The sequence below is a fragment of the Hypanus sabinus genome, chromosome 31 (assembly GCF_030144855.1).
Source record: "Hypanus sabinus isolate sHypSab1 chromosome 31, sHypSab1.hap1, whole genome shotgun sequence".
Lineage (NCBI taxonomy): Eukaryota > Metazoa > Chordata > Chondrichthyes > Myliobatiformes > Dasyatidae > Hypanus > Hypanus sabinus.
This window is the reverse complement of record NC_082736.1, coordinates 11,869,995-11,875,711: the sequence shown is the minus strand read 5'-3', so window position 1 is coordinate 11,875,711 and position 5,717 is coordinate 11,869,995. Positions and strand designations below refer to the sequence as shown.

Sequence of the window (5,717 nt, the reverse complement as noted above, 5' to 3'; positions counted from 1 at the left end):
CGGCGAGGAAATCACCCCACCCTACAAATGACCAGGTGCTGTGTCTCACCGTTGCCGATGTGAGAAGAACCCTGAGCAGGGTCAACACACGGAAGGATGCTGGGCAGGACAGCATGCCTGGTAGAGCTCTCAGAGGATGTACAGACCAGATAGCAGATGCTCTCATTGGCATCTTCAATATCTCCCTCAGCAGCGCCACCGTTCCAACGTGCTTCAAGGCCGACACCATTTTCCCCATGCCGATCAAATCTTCAGTGTCCTGCCTAAATGACTGCCGTCCCGTTGCACTCACGTCCATCATCATGACCTGTTTCATGAAGCATATCATGACCCTGCTGCCCACCTCACTGGACCCTCTGCAGTTTGCGTACCGTCCCAACCGTTCAACAGACGACGCCGTAGCTATCACCCTCCACCTGGCCCTAACCCACCTCGACAAAAAGGACACATACGTTCAGATGCTGTTCGCAGACTACAGTTCAGCATTCAACACAATCATCCTTCAGAAACTGAATGGACCAATGAACCTACTGGGACTGAACACCTCCCTCAGCAACTGGATCCTAGTCTTCCTGACTGGGAGACCTCAGTCAGTCCGCATCTGGAACAGCATCTCCAACACCATCACACTGAGCACGGGAGCTCCCCCACTTAACAGCATTATGAAGGACCGCACGAATCCCTCATACAAACTCTTCACCCTGCTGCCGTTTGGGAAAAGGCACCGAAGTATTCAGGCTTTCACGACCAGACAATGTAACAGTTTCTACCCCCAAGCTATCAGGCTCCTCAATACCCACAGCCTGGACTGACACCTTAATGCCCTATTGTCGTCTTTATAATTTGTTGTAATGCCTGCACTACTTTGTGTGCATTATGCAGTCATTAGTCTGTCTGTAGTCCAGTGTAGTTGTTTTTTTTTTACGTAGCTCAGTCTAATATTTGTACTGCGTCATGGAACACCATGGTCCTGAAAAACGTTGTCTCATTTTTACAAAGTACTGTAACAGCAGCTATGGTCGAAATAACAATAAAAGTGACTTGACTTGACCTGATTTTCCCTGCAGTCCGAACACAGTGTTGTGTTTCTCCGGTCTGTGGGAATGACGCGACAACCACTGGTCAGAATAGGAACAACAACGGAGTGAGCAATGATCCTTCAGAAAGCAGCTCGGAAACTGATAATCGAGTAACAGAACTGAATCTTATAGCAAAGGAGACGGTTCACTGCCCGAATCTCCACTCGATCATGAGGCGATTGCGGTATAGTGGTGAGCATAGCTGCTTTCCAACCAGTAGACCTGAGTTCGATTCTAGGCCATTTAAAAAACTGCAAGTTCAGGCTATAAAAATAACCTCTTTCAGAGCACTATGTACATGGAACTCCCGGGACCAAATCGACCACTCGCACTAATTCATGGGTGATTTTCTGTGAGTCTAAGCGTTTTATTCATTATCGTTCAGTGTAGGAAGTCAGAGATTGAATGCGTATCCTGCATCTGGGATGAAACCAACTGGACTCCGACGGAAAATGTTGGAAATACACAGTTATCAGGACTCGTGGCTGCACGAGGAAATCCCAATGGATCCGGGTGCATCGCAATACAATTCGTCCGAGACGACACACTCCCTTCTGATCTCCCTTCCGGTGTTTATCCAAACGGAAGAAGTGCTGCGCCTGTCCATTCACGACCTACCGCACAACATGCAGTCCTTCCACGTGAGGAAGTACTTCAGCTGTGAGTTTGACTGGGTCAACTAGTGTATCGGGAGCTCCCAATAGGACGTCATCTCCAATTGCGAGACGCAAGCTGGATTGGGGAAGCATTTTGTCGAGCAACTTTGCTCCGTCCGCAACGAGCAGGACTTCCCAATGGTCAAACATTTTAACTCCGCTGCCCATTCCCATTCTGACATGAAGGTCCATGGATTCCTCTACTGTCACGATGAAGCCACTCTCGGGATGGAAAAGCAGCACTTCATATTCCGTCTGGGTAGACTTCAACCCGATAGAATGAACATCGACTTTTCTGATCCGGTAATTTCTCCATTCTCCGTTTTTATTTTAATTTTCCATTCGGGTTTCCCTCTTGCGTCTGCACTTTTCCTCGCACGTCTAATGCCTCCCTCTAGTCATCCAGTCTAATTTCTGCTTTTCAACCTTTTTTTTTCTTTTCCACCAATCACCACCCAGCCTCTCAATTATTTCCCTTTCCCCAAAATATCCACCTTTTGTTCTTACCTGGCTTCAACTATCATCTCCCAGATTTCAAAACTCCCCTTTCCCCAACATATCTACATTCCGTCCACACCTGGCCTGAACTATCACCTTGCAGCTTGAACTCCTTCTCTTGCCCCGCGTTGTTATTCTGCCTTCTTCCCACTTCCTTTCCAGTACTGATGAAGGTACACGGCCTGACACTTCGATAATTTATTCCTCTCCATAGATGCTGACTGACCTGCTGAGGTCCTCCAGTGGTTTGCGTGCGTTACAGTGATGCTCGTGCCAAAAAATCCCCATCTTCACCCATCGCCCACCTGGTCTTTGACGCAGTTTATTTTTCTCCTCATTTCATTACCATAGTCCACCGTGCTGGACGTTTCCCGCAGTTTTGTTGTTCATATAACATTGAAATAAATGTCCCGATTATAACAGTCACAGTCACTCACTTGATCTCAGAAGATCCGCGGCTTTTCCTTTGCCCGTTCACGTTCGCCCTCCTTGTCTGAAATTGAAAAATACCTTATTGTCTCTCTTTCCCAGTGGTGACGAATGGGTCTCCACCTGAAACATTAAATTTGTTTCCCTTTGTGCAAATATGACCGACGTTCGTGAACTTCGCATTGTAGCAGCAAGTCGTCGCTTTATTTAACTTGCATGTTGATGTGAACAAGAAGTGAAACATCCCGGTTCCTGGGTTCACAAAACGACCCGGCGAGTCGCAGTGAGATCCGTGAGGCAGCCACCGACCACTAGAGGGCACCGAGGATCAGGGTCCTGTGGAGTAGCGCACAACAGTTCCAAGTTCAAAGGAAATTCATTACCAAAGCACAAATATGCTACCATTAGATGCGTTTCCTTGCGGGGCTTTACAGTAAGTGCAAAGAAACAGACTATGATCAGTGAAAGAGTGCACAGAAGACGGACAATCAATGTAGAAATCATAACAGACTGTGAAAATACAAAAACGTAAAATAAAAATAATTATATAAAGTTAACCGATGGGGAAGCATCCATTCATGGAAAACATCCCCATGATCTGAGCAGGTAAGATGTGAAGAAGGAAACGTGGAACGCTTGGAGACCTCTTCCCAGAAACAGAGGGGTTCCTTGTAGCATTAAAGGGCCAGGTGGTTAACCGAAAAATATTAGAAATACATAATAAATGTCCTACAAATTAATGACGATAAATGCCGAAAATGACAAGAGCCACCATGAACAATGCAACACATTACAGGATTGAGCAGCAGTTTAACTCAATCTGATTACTTACACGGGGACAATCAATTGACAAACATCACTCACCAAAATCTTGCTTTAAAATACAAACTCATAAAAGATAGCACACCTTACTATAAATACAAAGCTGTTCTAGATTAGTGTCAGAGACCTACACATTAATTTTTGTCTGATCCATTGTTACAGATAGGACAATCCATAATAACCATCTGGATATATAATATTACTGGATGAAAATGCAGTCACAACGTACATAATCGATATCATCATTGCAAACACACATAACGTAAAACAATTAACAAGTGAAAATATGCTGAATTAAAAGAAGAAATTGAAAGACTATCGAGAATGAACAGGGCGTAGAATGTCCCAATGTAATATCAACAACAACTCAATGTAATATCAACAACAACTATCATCTCATAGTCATTGCACAATAGGACGAAACAGTACGGAGAGCAAACCAATATTTCTATACATCTGAAAGCCATTGTACTATACGCCACTAGAATGGTCGGCAGTCCGTAGCTATTGAGGAATGAGTGTACGTCAGTACTCCCGTACTTTAGGTTTTACCAGCTTGAGCTGGGAAAGTCATAATAATAATAACAACAAAGCAAAAATGTCGACAGCTTGAAATGTTGAGTTTGAAAGTGAGTTGTCGAAACTGTCAGTGTTGGTGTGAGTGAAGTTGAGTGAATTTATCCCTCTGGTTCAAGTGGCGATAACATAAATTTAAACATGAAATACATTGGTGCTCTGTTCGAGTTTCCGCTGGTTTGATCGTCCATGTGCAATATATTCAGTTTATGGCAACATTAATGTAAGCAACACAGGTCGTGGTAGTGTTCTGTTTTCTGTACGTGGATATGTCTTTTTTAATAAATGTATTAGGGACAGCACGGAGCGCACAAAAGGACAGGCCACCCGAATAAATGTGAAAAACAGGGGATCTTCCTGGTTTTGCCGGCGGCGAACAGTGAGTGGTGTTTCGACTGGCTTTTTATAATCTGTATCCATGGGAGTGATCAGAGATATAAACACGTAGTCGGCAGGTTTCGAACCTGCACGGGGAAACCCCAATGGATTTCTACTCCATCGCCTTAACCACTCGGCCACTACTACAAGTGCTCTAATGTTCTTCCGCATATAATTTATATTATGGTAGATTCAGATAGAGTTATTTACCAAATTCAGATGTTGTCATTGCTTTGCTCTTTGTTGTAGTGGTTACCCATGGTGTTTTCCCCAGTAAGTGCTTTTGGGCAACTTTCATAACTTCAGAGTTTGTGAGCCTTTACAGATTTATTTTTGCTGATTTTGTTTGATTTCATACAGTTATATTCCGTTTCAATATAGAAACATAGAAAACCTACAGCACAATAAAGTTCATTCGGCCCGCATGTTGTGCTGAACATGGACTTACTTTAGAAGTTACCTTGGATTACGCAGAGGCCTCTATTTTTCTAAGATCCATGTACTATTTTTCCTAAACTCCATATGCCAATAATACTAATTCCCGTTAAATAACCGATGTACAGTATGGTATGAAATAGGGTACACTTATTATGTTTATTCATGCTTTTGTTCGGATAATATTTTTAAATACTTATCTGTATTTTTTTATATAGTCAGGAATGTCTCTGTTCCTTCTGTGCCATATTCACTGAGACATATTAACAGTAATGTGATCCCCAGGATTTTCCGTGGATCGAAAAAGAGGAGATGTTGCCACGGAGGATTTAAAATATGTAAGATAACGTGGAAATCGAATGGCTCAAGGACAGTGGAAGCAGACAGATCAAGTGTGTTTGTACCAGCCATGTGCTTGGAAATAAAGATGTCATTTTGTGGAACCGTTTTATATCTTTGTGAGAGGAAAATTTCTGTGTTTTAAAGCAAACACAAATTTGCTTCAGGTAATCTGCGGGTTACGAGATCTTTTCCAAATTAGAAGTTATTTGTGAGTTGTTTTTGATATAATATAACATGAAAATGTGTGAATGTCTGGGTCAATGCCTGTCTGGAGTGATTTAAACTGGTTTCTAAGGGAACAAAGAGCCATAAATTACCAATTGACGCTTGCTGAGAAGAGGGAAATAAATGGATGCTGGCCTGGAGCAGAGCTAACAAAAGGGAGAATTCAAGCCAATCAGATGACCTACACCAATGACACTGGAATGGGATAATTGAATTGGAAAATATGAATATAAAAGTGGAAACTTCGAATGTGCTAGCAGCGACAATTCTTTCCTGA

The 5,717-nt window shown here is 43.0% G+C and overlaps 1 non-coding gene across 1 annotated transcript; it reads right to left on the bottom strand.

Moving 5' to 3' along the window:
* Positions 1 to 4,503: 4,503 nt before the first annotated feature.
* trnas-aga (transfer RNA serine (anticodon AGA)) lies at positions 4,504 to 4,585 on the bottom strand. The gene has a single exon. It is a non-coding gene; the product is annotated as a tRNA-Ser (tRNA).
* Between the last annotated feature and the right edge of the window lie 1,132 nt (positions 4,586 to 5,717).